At 34.4% G+C, this 26,501-nt stretch overlaps 1 long non-coding RNA gene across 1 annotated transcript; it reads right to left on the bottom strand.

The window, feature by feature from the left end:
* Positions 1-6,743: 6,743 nt before the first annotated feature.
* On the bottom strand, positions 6,744-26,176 carry LOC127868840 (uncharacterized). Its single transcript, XR_008044268.1, has 3 exons — positions 26,016-26,176; positions 18,814-18,930; positions 6,744-6,911 (listed from the first exon to the last, which is right to left on the bottom strand). It is a non-coding gene; the product is annotated as an uncharacterized LOC127868840 (long non-coding RNA).
* Between the last annotated feature and the right edge of the window lie 325 nt (positions 26,177-26,501).

Genomic DNA, 26,501 nt, shown 5'->3' with positions numbered 1-26,501 from the left:
AGTTCAAATTGATTCGAAACGTTTAAAAGGAAGTTGAAAATGTCGTATGCAATTCATATAATTGCAAACAAATATACATAGCTGTGAGTTCAATAGGCAGCCAATGAAATGACTTTCAAGATTTAATATGATGAAACGACAAATAATGAAGAATACTGAAGTATAGAAGTTTATTTTAGTTAATTAAGTACAGATAAGGCAGAAATGCAACAACTTATTGAAAAACGTGTGGAAGTATGTTATTGCAATGCGAATTTTGTGTAACAAACCGAGATAAAACAAAATAACCGCGTTGATTATTCAGCTAATGGTTATTTTGTATCTAAGTGAGACAAGTGCATAAGAAGGTCAATTATAATTATATCTCCCCGAAATGATTCAATTTGAAACGAAATATGAACTATGGATTAAGATTCGTTTTTTTTCTGTTACTTATAGTATAACGAAAAACGTTTGTTTTTTTTATTGTTTTTTAATTTTGGTTTTGTTTTGGTTATTTGAAAATTGGAACAGTATGCACTGTCCAATTCAATCGCAAAACAAAACAGTAAAGGCACGGACAAAATATGCAGTACAAATTGTGCATGCGTAGTAAATTGTATATATTTTATATATAAAATGATCAATCTACTTGCTTTATTTATAGTGTATATATCGTTATGTCACCTATTATCGCGATGTACTATCGATTTCACATCGCAAAATTTTATTACCGAGTATACTGAAAATATGAACTTTTTTCAAGTAACATAATATATCAGTCGTAATAGTTTAGTCAATATAAAATAATAATTGCAGAAAAATACAATATTTAAGAACTTTTCTTTTTTCGTCTTTCGTGGTTGACGGTACCTTTAAACTACACCAGACGGATTATGTCTTATAAACTACAGTATGTACTTTGCATTCCTGGGTTTACCACGTGACGATGATGAACAATCTACTGGCGTTAACTGGTAGTTACCTGGTACCGGTACCCAGTAACATTTATTACCGAATATACTGGAAATATTAAAACTTAACAACTTTTTTCAAGTAATGTAATATACAAGTCGTGATATTTTAACCAATATAAACTAATTATAAAAAAACACGGTATTTTAGAACTTTTTTCAATGAAAAATATTTAGTTTAAAAAACTTCAAAATCTTGATACATATTTAGCACAAAGTATATATCGCATCAGCTTCGGAATTAAATTTCTTTGCGGAAACCCGCGAACCCATGCGTATCGAACTCTGCCATCAAAGAAATTGTTTCCCCATCAGACTTTCTACATGGGCGGCTTTAACATGCGTAATTTTAGCCTATCAAAGATGATATACTGCGCATGAGTGCATGATTGCCTTTGAACTAAAGGCGCGCAACAGTATGGCGCACCAAAGGGGTCGAAACTTTAACTTCTACTCGAGCAGAAAAAAATGCTGCTCGAGCAGCATATTGCTGCTCGAGCAGCAATTTACTGGTCGAGCAGCATTTAAATGCTGCTCGAGCAGCAAAATGCCTGCTCGAGCAGCAATATGCTGCTCGAGAAGCATTTATTTTTAGAATAAGCCATTGAACCCGTCAGCCAATCAAATTTAAGCTTTCAAACGGACGACATAAGCTATCTCTACGGAAACGAAATAGACCGGTGTAGCGTGAATATTGTTTGATCGTGAGATCTGTCACATAAATCGGAAATCTGACGATTTTCATAGTACCCCGTGAGATTTCTCCGATCAGTCACCGTGAAAAATGTCAGATTGATGAAAAATAATATTTAACGCAATGTTGTTTCAATTCAACTTAATTTCGCGTTTTAACAGCTTGCAGTTATTTTCGGACATCTTTTTTTCGGACGTTGAACCTAAACACGTTGTTCACAATAAAGATATCAAAACAGTAGTTCTAACACCATGCAAACATTTGAATTTTAAAACGATTTTCGTTTTAAATGTTATATATATCGATGATGTACATGCATTACGTTGTAAAGAAATATGGTAATGCCTAATTTACAGTCATGAGTGTTTCAGTGTTTTAATACAAAGATATAACATTGATTTAAGAAAATATTTTCAGATTATATATATATATTCCAGAAATGTATAATCCCAATCAGTGTTTTTATCAATATTTTAGCTAATTCACATGTACACTCAATTCAGGAAAACTATTGTATTATATTTCACACAATCATAATTACCACTATCATCATTTATTTATTTGTCAATAAGCTTGATTGGTAATTGTCGGTTTGGCTCGGGTAATGCTTTAAAGTACCCCGTGTACTCTTAAGTATACTTTAATGTACCCCCGGTACGCTAAATATACTTAAACGTACCGTCGGTGTGTCTGTCAGTGCAGTCACTCACAAACTTTTCAGGGCTTTATCTCAGAAACTCAATATAAGTTTTCAACATGAAACTTTATGGGTGTATAAATATAGCTGAAGAGAGGTGCCATGCACAAGAACCATAACCCGTCGCTTTCTGAAATAAGAGTTATTGCACTTTGTTGTTTTTGTATGATGTAACTAGTGCTATATCTCAGATACTATACAAGATTTTAACATGAAACTTCATGGGTGTATAATTATCAATGCACAAGAACCATAACCGTATACTTTCTTACATAACGGTTATTACCCTTTCTTGTTATTGTTTTTTTTTATGATGTAACTTTTCAGGGCTATATCTCATTTATAGAACCATGCATAAGAACCATAACCCTTCACTTTCTTTAATAAGAGTTATTGCCCTTTGTTGTTTTTGTATGATGTAACTTTTCAGGGCTATATCCCAGAAACTATTAATACAAGATTTCAACATGAAATTTCATGGGTGTATAATTGTCAATGAGAATAAGTGACATGAACAGTCTGACGTTACTTTTCAGGACTATATCACAGATACTATACACAATTTTAAGATGAAATTAACTGGATGTTAAGATATCATAAGGAGAGGTGTCATGCACAAAATCTATAACCCTACACTGTCTTAAATAAGAGTTATTGCCAATTGCTTTTTTTTATGCTGTAACTTTTAAATAAGTGGGATAAGGGTACAACCCTTCAAATAAACTTTTCTGTTAGTTCTGCACCCATCAATAATCAAAATTTATTTGGCGGGGGATATTAATTTAACGAATTTGCTTATTATTAGTCTAAACTTTGAAATGGACTTAATATTTTAAGTAGCATTGAGAATATAAGACTCATCAGTCATCAGTATTATGTTAGCATATCTTTAGTCGATTACTGAACTAGGGCAAATATAGTTGAAGTTTATCAGGTGGTCTAAAAGTCCTCACCGCCTAGCAGATAAGTCTACAAAGTATTTTAAAACCGGTACATGAACATGAAATGATAATCGCGATTATTTATTTTAAGTCAATATGTTTTTGGAATCTTAAGGCACTCATTGAAAAATACATCACTACATAAATAAATATCTAGGTCAATTGTGATTCTGTCAAGCAATGATTATCATATCAATTATTATCTCCAGAGTTATTCTTTTTTTCTTGCACTTATCATAATCTAACCATCTGCATTATTTTTGCCAAACAGGTGGTTTTGCAATCTGAGCACCACAATCATCAATTTTTTTGTGTGGATATAAAGATTTTATAAAATTTATGATTTTAGGACCTTAAGTTTCATTGTGCTGTACTTGTTTAGGAGATGTGTAATACCAACTGGCTACTTCTGTTTTCAGAACTAAAAGGCACAGAAGGATTTTATTAATATTTTGTTGAGTTCTCAGATTAATCGAGCCCAAAGCACTTCCTGCTACAAAAACATATTTTCGAGCAACAACACATATTGATAATATACTCTTGGTTTATTAAGACATCAACAATAAGCAACATGTATGCATGAGCACATGATTTAGTAAATATGATTTATATATAAATTAAGAAATGTTTCAGTTGAGAAATGCATTTCTCATTGAATCACATGTTATTAAAACCATCATTTTGAATAGAAATTACACATGCAGTAACAACCAGCTGCAAACAAATTGTTTCTTACATGATTACTTATGCATGTCAAGGATAGGAAATTACACACATAAGGAATGAAATATCCATGTGCAGGTATCAACAGTTGTCTTTGATTTAATCTATCTTGAATAATGCATACTTTTTAACATGAAAATCTCATTTTCCTCAAAACACTAAATTAAAAGTAACAGGAAAGTGGTAAAAAATTCATTATTTCAGTTACAAAGCAATGAATTGAAAACTATCGGTACATTCAAGTTATCTGTATAAAACATGGCATCAACTTAAAATCAGTATCAATACATGTATCACCTTAAATCCGCAGATGTTGAGTAAGATTGCCTTTTTAAAAAAAAAATTATAATTGCCCTAAAATGAGTGAATTAACAATATACAAAGAACTATCATGAACCATTTTCAACATTTACTTTGTTGTTCTAAAATTTAAATATATATGCAATTTCAAACTATTTATGCAGGTAAACAATGTACACACAAAATTTTAGTACTCATCTTTACCCTTTTTTTTTATCCCCATGTTTTTTTAAAAGCGTGGGGATATTGTGTTTAGCTCCGCCGTCTGTCTATCTGTCCGTCCTGGACACTATTATCTCCTACACTATTAGCACTAGAACCTTGAAACTTACACACATGGTAGCTATGAGCATATATACGACGGTGACAGCGACGGAATTTTGATCTGACCCCTTGGCCAAAAGTTATTGGGGTCAGGGTGGGGCCGGGTCAGTGATTTTCCTGCGACCCCGATTCGAAAAAGGCTCATAACTACTGTGTCCCTTCTGATATTGCTTTCATATTTGGTATGCATGTGTATCTAGACACCACCTATCCATTCGCATACAATTTTTTACCCTTGACCTTCAACTTTGGGTCAGTTTTAAGGTTTCGAAATCTGTGACCGCGATTCGAAAAAGGCTCATAACTACTATGTCCCTTCAGATATTGCTTTCATATTTGGTATGTATGTATATCTAGACAACACCTATCCATGCGCACACAATTTTTTTACCCCTATGACCTTGAACTTGGGGTCAGTTTTCAGGTTTCGAAATCTGCGACCGCGATTTAGAAAAAGGCTCATAACTACTGTGTCCCTTCAGATATTGCTTTTATATTTGGTATGCATGTGTATCTGGACAACACCTTTCCATGCGCATGAAAATTTTTATCCCTGTGACCTTGACTTTGAACTTTGGGCCAGTTTCAAGGTTTTGAAATCTGTGACCGCGATTCGAAAAAGGCTCATAACTACTGTGTCCCTTCAGATATTGCTGTCATATTTGGTATGTATGTGTATCTAGACAACATCTTTTCATGCGCATACAATTTTGTACATGCTACTTTGACCTTGAACTTGAGGTCAGCGTTCAGGTTTCTGAATCTGCGACCGCGATTCGAAAAAGGCTCATAACTACTGTGTCCCTTCAGATATTGGTATAATATTTGCTATGCATGTGTATCTGAACAACACCTTACCATGCGCATACAATTTTTGACCCCTGTGACCTTGACCTTGAACTTTAGGCCAGCGTTTAGGTTTCGAAATCTGCAAACACGATTCGAAAAAGGCTCATACCTACTGTGTACCTTCAGATATTGCTTTCATATTTGGTATGCATGTGTATCTGGACAAGACCTTTCCATGCGCATTAAAAAGTTTTGACCCCTGTGACCTTGACCTTGAACTTAAGGTCCGCGTTTAAATTTCGAAATCTATTAAGTGGTAATCTACCCAATCAGAAGAAGTGCAAGCATTTTCATCGGACAAAGGAATTATTCAACAATGAAGCTTGTGTATTGAAAACATATATAGAGTTACACAGTAGTGGCGCAGAGATGTATTTAGTAGTCAATTATTTGTGTTTATTCATCTGTGAAATGGTTTAGCTCATCCATCTAATGTTTATACAAGGGATTATAAAATATTGGTGCAAAGGGACACCTGTATTTTAGAGAAGAGATAGAATGCAGTCAAGCATAAAAAGCATGAGAAACTCATGGAATAGCGCCTCAAGAATCTATAAAAGGGTTGAAACTTTCAATTTGTTCAATCACACTTTTAGACTCATTATGAAAATCTTTCAAAATGTTCAAGTGTGAAAAATGTGACAAACAATTTAAAGCAAAAAGGACTCTTGAACAGGCACATCAATGACAGACATGAAATTTAACATTTTCATTGTTGTGTACAAGATTGCGATATAAAATTTCTGAGACGCTACTATTTAGTCAACCATTTAACCTCAAAACATAACTTTTCCAAAGCAGAAGCATGAAGATTGGCTATAACAGAGCAAGTTCAGCCATCTCATTCCAATGAGGATGATATGTACATAATGGACGTCAGTGAAGTTGATTCAGTATTAGATTTTTTAGGAGAGCAGGATGAGGACCTAAATCCAAGTGAATTTTACTCTTGTATTAAGGACTTCGATTTTAACATTTTCACCGCCACCAGAATCAACAAAGCCTCGACTATGCATGGCCCCATTACCAAACCTAGGGCGCCCCTGGGTCAAACATGCGGCGTGGGGATACTCGTCGGCCTCTGCCGCGCCATTTCTAGTTTTAATTTTAAATTGTAGTTGACCTTGATTTATTTTTAAAGCCTGGTTTCAATACATCAACTATATTGTTCAATACAAACATCACACACAAAGCTATCTTGGGATGTAGGTTGTGAGACGCAGACCTCATGCAGTCATAGTTTGCAAACGTCGGCTGATATCCATTTTAATGCCGTGCGGGTCTTTACAGTGGAGTGAACGAGTCGCACAGATATGTTTGCCGCACTCCATGAATCAGAAGTCTGTGTTTCACGACTAGTCTCGATAAACTGAAACATGGGCCTGTCGCAACATTGTGGGATGCTTTTTCCTGACCAAACATTCGGCAGTCTGGAAATAAAGTAAAAGTCATTCATACATAACGTAAAAAACAACATTTGTTTGCAATAAGAAAAGCATTATATTCACTAGATTAAGTGTTCACAAAAAATACTATTTCTGAAAATAAAATTGCAAGAACGATAGTTTGACAGTGAAAGGTATTCATGTTTTATGCATCATAAATATACAATCACATTAAGACACAAAAAAACTACTTTTTATACAAAATAATATAATGGAGCAAAGAGAATGCTGTATTTCATTATATGACACATTACTAAATTAAAATATGAGTAATCTTCTTGTTTAACCTAATTTTCAGGGTTATTTGACAAAAGTGGGACTCTATAACACAGTTTGAAATATCATGACCTTTATAAATAAAAGGAAAATGCAAGGCTCTAAAAACCAATGCACCAACAGAAAGGTACGATGATTATATTCTACATTCTCCCATCATTTTGTTGAATAAAAGTTAATGAAGATCTTTACTAAGCAAACTAGAGCTTTGTCACAGACGTGATGTATACCCCCACGTATACCCCCACGTGCCGCATTGACACAGACTATTTTGCATGCTGTCTTCACAAAACAAGAGAATTAAATTTATGGCGATTTTTTAGAATTATAATGCCATTATCATTTATGGCCATTTCGACTTTTGAAATCTTGAATTCTTTCGCATGACATGCCGTCCAAATTTATGGCCATTTTTTTACTTGTGAACTCCAAGTGTGACCTAGACCTTTGAGTTATCGACATAATTCTTTCGCATGACACATCGTCCAATGACTGTGAACAAATGTACCAGGTTTTTTTAAAATCTCACAATAAATGACATAGTAATGGCCCGGACAAGATCATTTATGGCCATTTTTGACCTTTGAACTCACAGTGTGAACTTGACGTTGCAGATATCGACGTAATTCTTTCGCGCGACACACCGTCCAATAATGGTGAACAAATGTGCCAAATGATTTTAAAATCTCACAATGAACAACATTGTTATGGCCCGGACAAGCTCATTTATGGCCATATGGAATTCATGTTTTAAAGGCTTCATTTCCATCCCTTAGATACTGATGAGCAGCAAACAGCATAAAACCTGAACAGTCCGCAAGTGACTCGAGTTACTCGCAAGCTGTTCTGGTTTATGCTGTTTGCACACAGCCATTTTCACTTTGCTTCTGAGTGGGAAAGGGTAAAATAATTTATCTCCATCCTAAAAGAAATGTACTTTAAAAATGTACTTTACAACACACATGAAGTAAATGCATGAAGTAAACATTGGACTTTCATAAAATGAAAGTAAGCGATTGAAACAACAGCATGTGGTTGGTTGATAGTTGCCAGGATAAAGCATTAGACATCCTTCTTTAACATCAACAGGCACTAAATGTTTGTTACCCCAGTTCAAACAAATCTTAAGTTTGCTGATGACATAACCAAGCCATATCAATACATCCCAAGAGTGCAGTATAGACATAGAAACCTATCAAGTCAAAGAATGGAAGGTGATAGATAAATGAAGCCAACACAGAATCCAGACAAACAAATTGTAATTAATCCAAAGAATAAAATTAGCAAAATGATCTAAGAATTAACCCAAAGGATAAGAAATGAAGCCAAAGACTACTAAGCTTACAGATTTAAGAAAACAAATGAGGAATCCGGCTATGTACATTAATAAAGTATATAGCATAAACAAGAAATTCAGTAAGACAGTAAAAAAACATATAATAATACATAATCCAGTCAAATAATATGGGAATTCAGACAAAAAGGACGGATTTTAGATTCCATTGAAAGAATAGGGAATCCAATCCATGAATCCACTTAATAAGAAATAAAGTCAAAGATTAATAAAACCAGCTAGGAGTCACAGAATATGAAATACAGAATACAGTCACAATTGCTAAATTGTATGAGAAATCAAGTCAAAGAATAAAGAATCCAGTCACAGAATAAGAAATACAATCTTGCCAAATAATGAAAAATCAAGTAAAAGAATACACACAATTAAGTGTCATTCAATAAGAATCCAACCAAAGAAAACAGAAAACAAACTGGCAAAGGATTAATGTAAACTACAACATTTACACTACTGGCATACCATACAAATTAACACAAACATCAATACCTATACTATCATAACCCAATCATTATACAAAGTAATGATAGAGTCAATAATGCATTACTTCAATGGAAATTGTGACAGGGTCATTGTATTATTGTCATAAACCTGCATAGCTGGGTTATACAAACCTCTGCTGGGTCATGATACACCTTTGAAAAAGTGGTTGATGGTTTGTTTGACTCTTTCAGTGCTGGAACCAAATTTTGAAGGCCTTTTCAAACAGTTTGGATCCAGATGAGACGCCACAGAACGTGGCGTCTCACCAGGATCCAAACTGTTTGCTATTTTGATAGTATTTTTTGAAAACAAATCGAAGAAAATGCTAATTTAAGAAATTAAGCAGACAACATTTTAGCAGACGACAAATTTCCCAGCATGCAAAGGGTTGATCTTAAGTGTGTCATTTGCTTGATGGGACACCTTGCTAATACAAGACCTTTCATACATAAATTAATTACGGTTGGAAATAGATTAATTATCTAATTAGCGCTGACATATGATGCTCTCACATGCTAATCCCCAATTAGACAGGGTAGCGCATCAGTTTGGTTAGCTGATGAAGGCTATTTGTTGATGTAATGTTCTCAATCAAATAGTCATTAACCCATTTATGCCAAGTGGACTCTCCCATCCTTCTAGATTGGATCAATTTATTTCCAAAATTAGGGATGTCTAGTATATTTATTTCTATATTTAGAATATTTCTTACAGAAATTCCTTAAAGCAAACAGCGCAGACCCAGATGAGATGCCGCATCATACGGCGTCTCATCTGGGTCTACGCTGTTTGCCAAGTCCTTTTTTTCAGGACGCTAGGCATAAATGGGTTAAAATTTTATGTCATTGACCTATAAAAAATATGTTTGATATTTGAGAAATTATAATAAACAAAAGTTATGTGTTTGTAGGGTATATATTTAATTTAATGTGATTGACCTAGAATATGTTTTAACATTTGTTCGGTAGAAATGCGTTTTAAATTTGATATATTTTGTATCATGTTTTGATGTATGATATATATTTGACGGTCGGCTACAAATGAATGGATAATAAGATATGATATGTTAAGAATTTCATTTATTTGAAAACGTTGAATAAATTAAAAGTTGCATAAATTTCATTTATATAACGGATGGTTGCAACTGAATGTCTGATGATGGAGTTGTATGGATTGGTGAATTTTAGCTTATGCAATTTTATACCACTATGACATTCTTTACGGCCAATATGAATGCTGATTTTGAGGGGAATAATAAAAAGTGAGATGTTTGAGACTGCTGAGATAACTGATCACTATATCAGGGTTACAAATTGAAATGAAGTTCACACTGTATGGTTTCTATGTAGTAAGAGAAGCATTAAAATTTGAGTTGCGTTTTGGGAAAACTGGGCTTTGAGCATGTGCATATAGTCTTGTCCCAGAGCATGTGCGTATAGTCTTGTCCCAGATTATGGTTTGAGTGTTGGGTTGGAGCGTCCTCATGTGCGTATAGTCTTGTCCCAGATTATGGTTTGAGTGTTGGGTTGGAGCCTCCTCATATGCGTATAGTCTTGTCCCAGATTATGGTTTGAGGGTTGGGTTGGAGCGTCCTCATGTGCGTATAGTCTTGTCCCAGATTATGGTTTGAGGGTTGGGTTGGAGCCTCCTCATATGCGTATAGTCTTGTCCCAGAGCATGTGCGTATAGTCTTGTCCCAGATTATGGTTTGAGGGTTGGGTTGGAGCGTCCTCATGTGAGTATAGTCTTGTCCCAGATTATGGTTTGAGGGTTGGGTTGGAGCGTCCTCATGTGCGTATAGTCTTGTCCCAGATTATGGTTTGAGGGTCGGGTTGGAGCGTCCTCATGTGCGTATAGTCTTGTCCCAGATTATGGTTTGAGGGTCGGGTTGGAGCGTCCTCATGTGCGTATAGTCTTGTCCCAGATTATGGTTTGAGGGTCGGGTTGGAGCGTCCTCATGTGTGTCTAGTCTTGTCCCAGATTATGGTTTGAGGGTCGGGTTGGAGCGTCCTCATGTGCGTATAGTCTTGTCCCAGATTATGGTTTGAGGGTCGGGTTGGAGCGTCCTCATGTGCGTATAGTCTTGTCCCAGATTATGGTTTGAGGGTCGGGTTGGAGCGTCCTCATGTGTGTCTAGTCTTGTCCCAGATTATGGTTTGAGGGTCGGGTTGGAGCGTCCTCATGTGAGTATAGTCTTGTCCCAGATTATGGTTTGAGGGTTGGGTTGGAGCGTCCTCATGTGCGTCTAGTCTTGTCCCAGATTATGGTTTGAGGGTTGGGTTGGAGCGTCCTCATGTGCGTCTAGTCTTGTCCCAGATTATGGTTTGAGGGTCGGGTTGGAGCGTCCTCATGTGCGTATAGTCTTGTCCCAGATTATGGTTTGAGGGTTGGGTTGGAGCGTCCTCATGTGCGTCTAGTCTTGTCCCAGATTATGGTTTGAGGGTTGGGTTGGAGCGTCCTCATGTGCGTATAGTCTTGTCCCAGATTATGGTTTGAGGGTTGGGTTGGAGCGTCCTCATGTGCTTCTAGTCTCAAGTGAGCTAAAAATATATCATGCAACGTTTTATCAGGCAGATATCAATGTGGTGGTATGATAAATTCTAATACACTGTGCTTTATGACTAAAATATCAGTAAATTACACATAGTTTGCATAGCATCTTGTTGAGATTTTTTCAAATCATATTATAAGTTAACAAATTGAATCTCAGCTCAGATATCCTTAGTTTGACATATTAACAATTTTTCGACTCTTCGATGCCATCTGATTACAAGAAAAATCTGATTATTGAAAATAAAACATGTCCATTTTAGTGAAATAAGGGCTACACAGACCAAAAAATTGTCCTAAATTAAAAAAAAAACATTCTCTTTTTCAACACAGGTTTCAAGGTTATATGAAAACATACTTTTATTCATATTTCCTGGTTAAGCATTAGCAATAAGTACACTGAATACAAACAAAAAAGAAAATTAAGAGTATTATATCAAGATTTCTTTGTCCATTATAGAAAGGCATTACAGAAATAATACCGGTACATGTTTGTTTCTGTCTTTTCTCATCAAGATCGTTTTTTGTATACAGAGGGTAAACAGAATAGAGCTATCACTACAGGTGATACAAACATACCCTGCAATACCAAATACACAAATATAGACAAACATGTTTCATTGTGACTATAAACTATGTGAAAAGTGATATTTCATTTGAATGTGACATTTTAAGATGCTATCCCGCTTTTAATGATATACAAGGCGCCTACCAGGCTACTGAACACCTGAATATATGCTATCCAACTGAAATAAATCCACCTATCCTAAACGAATTAACATAATTGATGTGGTATGTGATATCAAAATTATATGACAGAGTTGTTAATGGTATCATATTAACACCAAAAAAATGTTATTTTTTAATTCACCACATGACATGGCAGTAAAGTTTTATTCGACTGAAAAGAGATTATAGCTGATATGGTTAGGAAATGTTAAATTTTTATATCATTATAAATGTAAATTTAGTTACCACGGGAATATCATGTTTCTTTGTATGATAAATACCCTGCTTTGGAATTTGTTAATTCCATCTTTCAATTGAATCACATAAAATGAAAATGAAATACATAACAAAATATTAAGAAAAAAGCAAGTGTTATACAGAGGATAAAACCCCTTTCCATAAACCCCTTTAAAAAGCTATGTGCACTAATAAGGTAAAGTAATTATTACTTGGCATACAGGATGTAAACACTGAAAAGGGGTGTAAACAAACCAGAGCTGTCCCAAGCCATCTTTGTGACCTTGACTGTCCCATCAAGCTTTTTATTACTGCCATTAAGTTAGCATAAATGTAAAATTGTATTCAGTCCATTTTTGGTGGACAACTTTATGCTTTGGATTAAGTCTGATGTTTCCTTATTTCAGCCATTTCTCAAACAAGTGAATAAAAAGGAATATGAAATACACGTACAATAAACTATAACACTGACAAGTTGACATGAACACGCTATTATTATGCAAATCACATAAACTGGTTACTTAGCTGAAATTGCATGTTGAAATGAATTTGTTTAAATTAGCAATAACACATGATCTATCTGACATCAAAATATATCATTTTTGCAAACCTGAAAATAATACGCTGTAATTATTATTAGGGAGACATGCCTTATGCGTGACCATTTTTCAGTTTCGCCAAGCTGTATAATGCTCAAATATGACAACTGACATCTAAGTGTTACCTTAACCTTTAAGGGAACATGAAAGAGGTTTCTACATGTAACTGTTAAACACATTTGGCAAGTTATTTAAGAAGTGCATAATTACTATTGAAGTATCAGTTTGGATTGACCATTGACCTTTTAGTCTGACTTTGAGCCGGGAACATGGGTCTTAACACAAACTGGTGAACATTTGTTGTCAGTTATTGCTCCATTAATGACAAAGTAACAGTTTGGACAAATTTTACCTTCGACCTGTAAGTGTGCCCTTGACCTTTAAGTAAGGTAGACAGGTGTTACATGTTAAACACCGCCTCCTAATGATGGTCTTTTGTAATTATTAATTTTAAAATTGCATGCTGAATGATGTGCTGAATGATGTAGTTACTGTCTGTACAAACCCGAACACACACATACATACAGTAACAGACACACAAATGTGCACTCATACACTCAACCATTTTTACAAATAATTATCGTTGTTTCTGAAGATGTCTCAAATAAAAAAGAAAAGAAAGATATGTCAAAGACATTACCCACGTAAACCATCTATTGCTTTGTCAGAGGCTTTGCAAATCTGCCATGGTTTAGTGCATGTGCAAATAATTCAGGAACATTTACATAACTTCGATTGAAAATTGTGTCATTTTACATCTACATTTAGTGGTAATTACATATTTTAAATCAAGCACTTAACAAATTTAGAAATAGTTCACTTCACAGACAATTGGATGAACAGTAAAACTGCCATATTCCACCCTACTGGGGGCATACAAACAAAAATTGCACTGGGGGTTCATAACCCAGGACAAAAAGAAGCAAATACTAAAACATAACCACTAGACTTGCCTGCCCTGAGGGTTCAATACCCAGGACAACAAGGAGCAAATACTAAAACATACGGAATCCTGATAGTGCCATATATAATCTTGCACTTCTTTCATCAAGGGCGAAACTAGAAACACGAAGCGATACTTGATATTTTTCTTGACAGTCGCGGCGACCCACGATATTTTTCTTAAAAGTCGCGGCGACGCACAATATTTTTCTTGACAGTCGCGGCGACGCATGATATATTTAATTCGATATATCGACCTTGTGTAGGTGATGATGATGTGGTCGATCTGGTTCTGGGTCCTGCTGTCTGGTGATGTCCATGTAAGTTTGTGGATCTCCTTGTGCGCTAACAGGGTCCCTCCTATGACCAAGTCGTTCTGTTGGCAGAATTGACTAGTCTCTCCCCGTTGTTGGTGATCACATCCACTCCATGTCTTCCCATGGTCCTCTTTTTGTCTTTGTTGTCGCAGCAAACCTTAGCATTGAAGTCGCCGAGCAACATCAGCATGTCGTGTTGGGGGATGTCCTTTGAAACACTTTGAAGGCGTCGTAGAATGCATCCTTGTCCTCTTCTTCTGCGTCGTCTTCTTCATATATAGAAACTTAATAGCATTGATTTTAAAGGTTTTGTAAGTATGATTAAAATTACAGTAATTAAACAATTGCAATATCAAAGCTACTAATTCACAAAAATCTGACATGCAAATTGCACATAAAGTTATACAAATAAAATGTTGGTAAGTTTCCAATTCTTATTGGAATGGGTTAAATAAACCATTGGCTAATTTGCTTAAATATCATATTGAACATTATTCAGCTTAAAGGAAACATAATAAAACAAGAAACCGTCGGAGACCGGTGATCAATGCTCCCCAAAGGTTTTTTTTTAGTTGGGGGGACAATAATTGCTTTATAGAAAATTTCAAAGGGCGATAACTCTGTGAATATACATCCGACCAGACCCCGCTAATAATACGCACATCTCTTCTTGGTAGTGAACCTTCCCATAAAGTTTCATTGAATTACGGTCATTAGTTGCTGAGAAATAGCCCGGACAAGAATTGCACTATATGTACAGTTAATGGAAAATTTCAAAGGGCCATAACTCTGTGAAAAATCATCCAACCAGAACCCGCTGATAATATGCACATCTCCTCTTGGTAGTGAAACTTCCCATAAAGTTTCATTGAATTCCGGTCATGAGTTGCTGAGAAATAGCCCGGACAAAAATTGTGCACGGACGGACACACAGACGAACAGAAGAAGCGGCGACAATATGCTCCCCCCAAAATAAATTTTGGGGGAGCATAAAAAATGTTTGTGGATATTTGAGCATGTCTATTTCACACAAAGGAATCTTCTTTGGGTGTAAAATATCTCATTTGTTGAGCTATTCAAAATCCTGTGGGGAATATTGAATAGTTTTAAAACATTATACAAACTAGTTGGACCATAGAACATTATTTTGTTCCCCATAAAGCTGTTTGAAATGTTTCTGAACTAAAGGATTACAGTAGCTTAAAGGGATATACATGTAATAACGCTGTTTTTAATTTACTATAAACCTTATTTAAGCAATACATATTCTCTCTTTTCAAGCAGAAATTTATAATGAAACATTGTTATATTTATGAATTTTTTTAGACAAGATTGAAAAAATGCCCTTTATCACTCACCTAACACATATGTTCTTACTTCAATGCCTTTGTAAGCAGTCACCATCTGACCTAAAATGGCACTAAATTACAGGGTTTTATCTCATGTTTACAAGATGTTGATGTTGTTGTTGGTCACAGCCAAACGGCCGCAGTAATTTCCACTGGTAAACAGGGTTCGACATTAACTTTTGAAGCCACTTGTCCAGTCAGACAAGTAGACCTTAATTTCACTTGTCCTGACCAAAAAGCAACTTGTCCTGACCATTATATCTTATTCTGCTCAGTACTTTGCAAAAATAATGAAATAATACAAAATGCTCAAATCATAAAGACTTGAATCGTTCAAAATACATACAAACATAATTGTAGGCAATTTCAATACAAAAAGAACTGACTAGAATAACAGGAAAACTCAAGATTATTGATTTTTAAACATTATACAAAGCCATAATACCTGACAAAAACTTGTTTTTTGCCAACATCAAAAAGAAAATGTTAAAAGTGATGTATATGTACAGTACTTAACTGATATTTAAAAAAACAAAATCATTCTATACATAGAGAGGACGTCACTACTTTAATTGTCTGTAAGATCGGTGTGTACCGGTGTCGTAAAATGCATATTCTTTACAAGGGAGAATATTCTTGTTATCTTGGCAAAGAAAAAAATGTTAAGGGTTGCTTCCCTTGTGAACAGTACAGTGTAGTACATGTATCACATGGAACTATCGGAACATCTCGGGCTTCGACGATTAAACGTATACAAAATTGAGTAATATCTCCACAGAAATAATGGCTTTAAGGTAGTGCACCTCTAATGATTTCCCGCGATTTCTTCGAAGGTTGAAGAGCCTACTATTAGGTGCCGTAGCCTAGTGGTTAAGGCGATAGACTAGAAATCTTTTGGGATATTCCCGCGCAGGTTCGAATCCTGCCGACGACGTATACTTTTTTGCGACGCGTTTTATTTATTTTCTAACGTAATTTGATTTAATATGGCATATAAGCTATATTTATTGTTGAATATGTTGCAATTTTTATGCAAATTTTTCAATTATTAAAATTAAAACAACGTTATGGCGAAATTGGGTGATTTACTGTTGAAAATACGAACCATGCATGTTGCATTTTTATTTTTATATCAAAAAGTAAACGGTAAATCTGTCTAGTTCTTGGTATTTTTGCTGTATATAGTGTTTCTATAAAAACTAAGTTAAAAATATGACTTAAATGATACTATTTTGAATTTTATGACACTTTGTTTTTAACCGACCCAATTTTTACTTGGCTGAAATCACTTACATTTCATGGTGCTCTTCCATAGATAAAAAATTGTAAAAAATAAATGTCTGTAAAAGAATACTTATTTCATCTTGTTTAAACTTTAAACACCTTTACAGCATCTGTACACACCAACTGCATGCCCATATTTGGAAATTTGAATGAATTATGGAATTTTATATACCCCAGGGGTGAAAATAAACTGGACAAAAGCCGAGCGTGGGGGTGGTTTTGAAAAAATCGGTATATTTTTTTAAAAAGCATGGAAAGCCTACCTACAAATGTGCATGTAGTTCAGTGAAATGATGCTGATTAAGAAAATAATTAATTATATTATATTTGGATATGTGCCCATTAGAGGTGCACTACCTTAAAGGCATTTTTTCTAAGTTATACAATTATAATGACCACTTGTCCCGTCGGACTAGCAAATTCTTTACTTACTTGTCCGGACTAACAATTTGGTTGTCCCGGACAGTCGGACTACCTTTAATGTCGAGCCCTGGTAAACGTCATATGTTCAGTTTTGTGACCCCCGGGGCCGGGTCAAATTTGAGCCCAGGGAAATAATTTGAACAAATTTGGTAGAGGACTATTAGATATCACTACATACAAAATTTAGTAGCCCTAGGCTCTATAATTAAGAACAAGAAGATTTTTAAAGTTTGCACACAATAGGCCTTATTTAAGCAATGTTCATTTTTGTGACCCCTGGAGCAAGGTCAAATTTGTTCCCAGGGGCATAATTTGAACAAAATAGGTAGAGAACTATTATATGTCACTACCTACCGAATTTAGTAGAAATAGGTCCAATGGTTATGGACAAGAAGATTTGTATAGTTTGCACAAAATGGGCCCAATATAAGCATATGTTCAATTTTGTGACCCCTGGGGAACGGTCAAATTTGATCCCAGGGGCTTAATTTGAACAAACTTGGTAGAGGACCATAAGATGTCATTACATACCAAATTTGGTAGCCCTATGCCATACGGTTAGGACAAGAAGATTTTTAAAGTTTGCACAAAATAGGCCTTATGTAAGCAAATTTTCGATTTTTGACACCCCCAGGGCAGGGTCAAATTTGACCCCAGGGGCATAATTTGAACAAACTTGGTAGAGGACTATTAGATGTCACTACATACCAAATTTGGTAGCCCTAGGCCCAATGGTTATGGATGTAAAGATTTTTAAAGTTTCACAAAATAGGCCTTATATAATAAGCAAATTTTCAATTTTTTGACCCCCCAAGGCAGGGTCAAATTTGAGTCATGTTGGTAAAGAAGTATGCACAATATTAAAGCAATATGTCAAGGGACATAGGAAATATTTGGGGTGGTTCGCAAACTTTTACATAGAGTTATTAATAATATGCATATTCTAAGTGGAAAAAAGGCCATTATTCTTATAAAATGATTGATACAGTTGTCTGCTATTGTTTGTAAGTTGGGGTCATGTTGGTAAAAAAGTATGCAAAATATTTAAGAAATTTGTCAAGGGACATAGAAAATATTTGGGGTAGTAAGCAAACTTTAACATTTGCACGCTTACGCTTACGGGAAGCCGATCCCGGGTTGAGTAGGATAGCTCCACTATATATATTTCATATACAATAGACAAGCTAAAAATTAATGTCTTCTAGTGCATCTGGGGCATCACCAGCCTTACCAGCTGTTTCACAAGAAAGAGAGCAATCCTTTGTCACAACTTCCATAAACTTGTCCGCGTTGAAGTTTTACAAGAATGGTTGAATATGAGCACCAAATATTTTCTCTCCCAAGTACCTTGGTATGTTTTGCTGGTTGTGTGCATGTTGCAATGTTGGTGGAACTCTGGTTGAGCCAAGTTCTGGACCACTGTTACCGTCATATCTTCTAATGGTGAATCATTGGCATCATCTCCTGCATCACAAAATCGAAAGCTTAATCACAACATCAATCTACATAACTGTCCAGTGTCCATCTAATTATTGTATTCAGGAAATGATTCATAAGACATGCTTGCCAAGAATTGTATGTTAAGAACTCATTTTGATGAAATAAAGAGTTTTTGGAGGTTAATTCTTATTTTCAAAAACCCTAATTGAAGGGCAAGTCATCATTTTGATAAAATGAATTGTGTATCAAGTCCTCACTTTTATTATAAATCAATTGTATGTCAAGTCCTCACTTTTATAATAAAATAAGTTTTGTGTAAAGTCCTCATTTTGATTGATAAGAATTTTTTTGAGAAAGTTCTTATTTTAAAAAACTGGAGTCATCATTTTGATAAAATGAAGTGTGCATTAAGTCCTCACTTTTATGATAAATCAATATGTGTGTCAAGTCCTCACTTTTATAATAAAATAAGTTTTGTGTAAAGTCCTCATTTTGATTGCAAATATTTTTTTTAAAAAGATCTTATTTTGAAAAAACTAATTAAAGGGGAAATCATCATTTTGATAAAATGAAGTGTGCATTAAGTCCTCACTTTTATGATAAATCAATCTGTGTGTCAAGTCCTCACTTTTATAATAAAATAAGTTCTGTGTAAAGTCCTCATTTTGAACGATTAGAATGTTTTTGAGAAAAATCTTATTTAACAAACAAAAAACTACATTGTAATTGAAGGAAAAGTATTATTTTGATCAAATGAATTGTGTATCAAGTTCTCACATTTATTTGAGAAAATAATTATTTTCCAAAAAAAAAATTGTAGGACAAGTCTTTATTTTCATCAAATGAATTGTGTGTCTTAAGTCCTCACTTTAAATTACATAAAGATTTTTGGGGAAAATTCTTATTTGCAAACAAATGGTTGAATATGAGCACCAAATAAATAAATTTTATATGAAGTCCTCACTTTTATAATATAAACAACAAGAAAATTCGTTTAATTGATATCCCCCACCAAATAAATTTTGTTTATTGATGGGTGAATAACTTAATTAAAGCTTATTTGTAGGGTTGTGCCTTTTCTTACTTTTTTGTAGTTACATCATACAAAAAAACAAAGGGCAATATCTCTTATTTAAAAAAGTGTAGGGGTATGGTTCTTGTGCATGGAGCTTCTCCTTATTAATATCTATACGCCCATGAAGTTTCATGTTGAAAACTTGTATCATATCTGAGATATAGCCCTGAAAAGTTACATCATACAAAAACAACAAATGGCAATAACTCTCATTTAAGAAAGTAAAGGGTTATGGTTCTTGTGCATGGAGCTTCTCCTTATTAATATCTATACGCCCATGAAGTTTCATGTTGAAATCTTGTATCGTGTCTGAGATATAGCCCTGAAAAGTTACATCATACAAAAACAACAAAGAGCAATAACCCTTATTTAAGAAAGTGTAGGGTTATGGTTCTTCTACACGGCACTTCTCCTCATTGATATCTATAAATTCATTAAGTTTCATGATGCAAATTCTTATAATTATAGTTTCTGAGATATAGACCTGAAAAGTTTGTGATGGACGGACTAACAGATGACAGACTGACAGACTGACGGACAACACCAAAACTATATCCCTCCGCCTTTGGCGGGGGATAAAAATGTGTCAAGTCCTTGTTTACTTGACTTTGTGTTATTCTGTGATACATATATAAATTGCATTAAACGTAACAAGAAAACATTGCTTCTAAACAAACATTAATTTAACTAAACAATTAATACTGTGTGTCAGAACTGTGTTATCTAAAGATAATTGTTATTATTGCTGTTAATTGAGTACTTTATGAAAATAAACACTAAAATAATCAACACTTTGTGAGTTGCTTTTGCGCGTCTTCCGAACTACGAACTGCGTCTCAAACACCAATCATCCACTGTGGCATAATGTATGTTCTATTATTTGTGTGACACACATATTGACATTTTCTAAACTGTATTATATAAAATTTCATTAAATATAAATTATGGTTTTGCTATACATGTATTGCAAAATGTCAAATGTTTGTTGTAGACTTAATTAGACTAATACCAATTGAAGTCTGTGTTGTTTTCACACATTTAAAAATTATCAATTTTACAGATTTTTGAAATAAAGTAGCTATTTAAAGGGGCCTTTTCACAGATTTTGGCATTTTTTTAACTTATTCATTAAATGCTTTATATTGATAATTGTAAACATTGGATCGTAAAAGCTCCAGTAAAAAATCAAGAATAAAATTAAAAAAAGGAAAAGGACATTGCCTGGAGCAGGTTTCGAACCAGTGACCCCTGGAGTCATGCCAGAGTCCTGAAGTAAAAACGCCTTAGCCTACTGAGCTATTCCGCCCAGTACACATACTCGACGTATTTTATACCTTATATAAGCAATCTTCGTAGTTTCACAAAATTTAACGACAAAAACAGAACTCTCCAAATTATTCAATCGTTTCGCGTTGCAACGCTTTATAATTTTTAGGTTTTAAAATCGTCAAAAGATGCATATAATGGCTATATTAGACCATGGTAAATGTTCAGTATTACTGTTTCCTCACAAATATCATAACTAAAACGAAAATTTGCGAATCTGAAACAACTTTTTTCAATTTTGTCAATTTACCAAAGCGTGAAAAGATCCCTTTAACATAACAAGCGGGCCATGATGGCCCTTAAGAGCTCATATGAGTTCACGGACACAAATTTACCTGATAGAAGGCATGAACTTAGTAAAAGAAAAATATGATAGACCTAAAAAAAAAGACGTGTTCATAAGGTACAGTTGCCCCCACATTCCACTTTTGTCGCAAAACTACGCTTATGTCAAACACAACCTGTTAATAGCCATATTTGACTATTGACCTGTAAGTGCGACTTTGACCTTGGAGTTCAGCCTTCTCATGTTAGCCATTTGTAAGCATTAAATTTTGGAAGTCCCAGGCATAAAATTGCACTTCAATGCTAAGAGTATAATTAAACCATTACAATGTATCACATTATAATAAATATTAATTTTTAATTTAATGTGTTTTGAACAAATGTACGTGGGTCATTCAAAAGTTGTTGTCTGGTAACCTTTTGTTGATTTAGTTATTCCAGGGTATAATCTCCATGTGCGTCTCGCATCTATGACGCACAAATTAATATCGAAATAGACGCATCGTTTTGAAATATGTGCGTCCACTCGGACGCATTGCTGAACTGTTTCCATTACCGCATTCGCGAATCACGATAAGCACAAACCATCTTGTGTATGAGTCAAAAGTGTAGCAATGAACGCTGAGTTAAATTAACCGAATGAGGCTTGAAGACTCCAGCAAGTCTTTTGATTGGCTCTAGTCGAGCCGCTGATGTATAATACAAACTAATTAGAATCTACCTTTTAAATAGAATGTGTTATGATATTTTCTCGAATCCCCGGATGAAAACCTGCTTTAACTTTGTGTAACTTAGTCATATATAATACAGAAAAAATGCCTCCGAAACAAGGTGTTGAAGCTTAATCCAAAACAAACAAATCTGGCAATACCTTATATTTCTGAAAGTTTTATTGAAGTATAAAATTGAAAATTGCCTTTTACAAAAAATGTCAAGCAAAACCAGTACACTTGGGGCAATTTTAAAGCGGGTATATACGATCTTATCAAATATTTAGTAATAAATATAAAATGTGTAAAAAACTTATTATACATATATTTCAATATAAACTAAAATACAAGTTAAGAAGAACATGGGTCAAAAAATGCTAAATAAGCCAGATATTTAATTCTGAAATCGAAAAAGGCTGTACAGCCGAATTCGCCAGCATGTATATCATGCATGTACGATGTGAATCTAAATTTAGTTTAACGGTTCATTTGAAATTCCTGCAGCGATATCGATTCATACGACACATGAACACTTACAAAAAAGACGAATGCATCGGTTATTGTAGGAAAATAATTACGAATTATCTTCGTCACAATCGGCTCGGTGCGCTAATTTGTATTTGCTGTATTTTATGAAATTCGTCTTAAATGTATCATTTTTCTTGCAAATTGTGCGTTATTATAACATATTTGTATCAATATTTTACAATTCAGCACATATAAAAATCGTATATACCCGCTTTAAGGATATTGTTCAATATATTTTGTTAATGAAGCAAGTTATTGAGAAGAATTTTCACATTTAAGTTAATCACATGGAAACACTTCTGTAAGATAGAAAAAGAACTCAAACATGCTTAATGGTATGAAAATAAATGCATGTTTTATTTAGGCTTCATTATTTTTTAAATCACCCATAGGATATGATGCGGCATTTGTCTTTACGGAATATAAAAAATATCAATCATTTTTACCCGTAACTTGGCGCTGTAATAAATTTGCTATTCTGTGTGTTCTTTTACCAAGCTTGATTAGGAATTTTTGAAAACGCGCAATGGAGATTTTCTTTCACCATTAAAAATAATAGTTCACGGATTCAAACCATAATACCTGATTAATATGTTGCTACAGTGGATTCCTGTTCTTAGCATACCATGTCAGCAAAAATTATGCTAATAACAGGGATATGCTATTAACAGGAACACACATTTTAGCATAAATATAGCAACTGGGGGCATACAATAAATCAAATCTGTTAATAATTGATCGTCAAAGTGAAATGTAAATGCAACATTGTATATGATTGATGTTTAAGATAACTATTTATCAAATGGAATTGTATTCTAAGGTATTTGCATTTGCATTTGAGCATTTTTTAGCAGATTTAAAGCATATTTTCTTGGCATTCTGAGAATGTTCTATATGCTATAAAGACTTTAAGTGAATTCTGAATATTGGGGTTAAAAATTATGCTATTAATAGAAGAAAAATACATTAAAATATAAGAATTAATCTGTGCTTTGACATTCTATATGCTAATAACATAAATATGCTATTATCAGGTATGCTAATAAGTAGAATCCAAAAATTATCCTTCAGTCTGACAGAATTTCCTAGCCTGTCAGACCAAACATCTGACAGATTTTTTTACATTTAGCGGTGTCTGACTTGGCTTCTCACTTTTGAGTTCATGATGCTTAATGTTTTAGATTCAACACTAGTTTCTTCAACCTCACGACACCAGAGCTCCTTTGATGCAAATATACTTAAGTGGTATTAAGGGATATATATTTTTCCCTGCAAATTGCGTTTAGTTCCTCACATCTGGTTAAAAATAAACCTGTTACCCTCCGATTGACTGTCAATTTATACAGCAAACTCCAATACATATTCCTGTTTGTATTCTTGTATGAATATGTCCACAACATATGGGCGTAGTTATATGGGGACTGAATATTCAAATACATGTAGGTTAAGAAGTACAGTTAATGACATGACAAAATGCTGTTAGGACATATCATCATCCTTAATTCTAAACCAGCTATACATGACATTATTCTTAAGAGGGGCATTTCAGAATAAAGATAAAAAGATACAAACGATTCGCAATGAAAAAATTATTTCCTGCAAATATTTTTTTTTCGAAATTATTTCCGTCAAGACATGTTGTACAATAGCATGCCATGGTTAAAATGAGTGTGTAAAACAATGCCTAAACTCTTTCTGCAAAGTTTGGGAAGTCTGCTTTAGGGACATTTAAATGGAAGGACAGATGAAAGGTAACTCATAATAGTGCCACCAATGTTATTATTATGCAATTTTTTCGCAGTTCAGAACTGAAAATAACATCCCAGAACTTAATTATCCACTGCCAAGTTATTCAATAAATAGTAAATTGTAAACATTTCAATTATGAAAAATTTAACAACTTGTAATTCAGACACAACTCACATTTTACCTGTTGTTAGCTTTGAACAAGCTAATTGGCCTCGGTGAAAAATAATTTACATTGAAATTGAGAAAAGTCCTTGAGAACTCAGTGCCCCAGATAATTATTTGGGAAATAGGGTTTTCAACCATTGATTTTGAAAAATAGGGTGATTTCATTCTTCATATAGAGTGAAATGAGTAATAAAAATGCATACCTTAAAATAATTGCTGATTTACTTCCGTTGACGCTGCACACTTGTATTGATTCAATAGAACTGTAAACTATCATCATAAATTTTAATAAACTGATGTTTCCTAATATCTTTAATCCTTTAAACTGTCCATGATATAAACTTTAAAAAATGTCGACAATTTCTAACCAATGACATGCCTTTTTATACTTTTGACAGGTTTGTTAAGTCACAGACTTTCCATCATGTTTTTTGGATGTCAACTCAACTGCTGTATACACAGTTTCTAACAAAATCGATAACACGAATGATTCGGCACTTATTGGCTCTTGCTTTCTTGATTCAAAAAAGTTTGCGATCAGCTGATATTTTGGCGCAACATTCTCGGACGTCTTTTGACCTCTCTTAGCTATTTTTATTTCGCATTGTAATAGAAACTGAAAGTACAGACGCTTTACAAATACATGCACAATGGGCGACGAATTAGGTCAGATTGAAAACGCATAGCGTTTGAATAACTATGACCGTTTGCTGAGCTTGCTGAATGTAAGCGTCACCGCGTTCAATAATAATTCCAAAGAGAAAATACCTAAAATGAGCAAATCATTTTTAATCGAAGTTTTGTATCGTTAATTTGACAAATTTGTGTAAAAGTCAAATTGGTTGCGTTTTCAATACTCATGATAATTGTATTTCTTTGCATTTTTAAACATTTTAATAGGGTGAAAGACGCAGATACGCAGCTTATCTGGGGCACTTAGAACTGGTTAACAGACATGATATTTTGGATAATTGTAAAAGTTAGGACATGTATGGGGAGAACGAGAAACGTAAACAATGTTAACCAGAAAGGCACAATCACAGGCAATCGGCCCCTGTGACGGAAGCAATTATTAAGAATCATTAAGAAAATAAATCGATAGAAACAGAGAACCTACACTTGCGCACCCATTGAGCAATTCTTATCAGTCATCGTCGTGATTTTCGCAAAAGTTTTAACAGCCGTTAGACATTTATGATCGATTTTCTTATTAAGCGAATGGCAACAATTTTTTGATCGACTAGTTTGCAGCCAAAATATAAAGCACTTACCGCGTGTCAATGTTAAACTTTAAACAGGTCGTCACATAAACTTGCAGAAGATGTGAAAAAGGCACCATCATGGCAGCAGCCATTTTTTCCAAACAAACCAGTTTCGCACCAAAAGGCAAATATAACAAGAGTTCTGATTGGCTAATGCCATAATCTAAAAATAAATGCTGGTCGAGCAGGATTTTTCTGCACGAGCAGAAAAAAATGCTGGTCGAGCAGTAAATTTGCTGCTCGAGCAGCATTTTGCTGGTCGAGCAGCATTTAAATGCTGCTCGAGCAGCATTTTTTTCTGCTCGAGCAGAAGTTAAAGTTTCGACCCCTTTGGTATCCCATACAACAGCGCGTGCAACAGCGCGAATATTGTTTTCTCACAAAAGCGTGGATTATTTTGAATTACGAACGCGTCATTTCACTGAACCGATTAGAGGCGAGCGCTCTGGATATATTTTCTAAATCGTCGATAAGAACCAAAGTGTCGTGTATATT

This window comes from Dreissena polymorpha, chromosome 2 (genome assembly GCF_020536995.1).
Source record: "Dreissena polymorpha isolate Duluth1 chromosome 2, UMN_Dpol_1.0, whole genome shotgun sequence".
NCBI lineage: Eukaryota > Metazoa > Mollusca > Bivalvia > Myida > Dreissenidae > Dreissena > Dreissena polymorpha.
The sequence above is the reverse complement of the archived record's forward strand: the minus strand, read 5'-3'. Positions and strand labels throughout refer to the sequence as shown.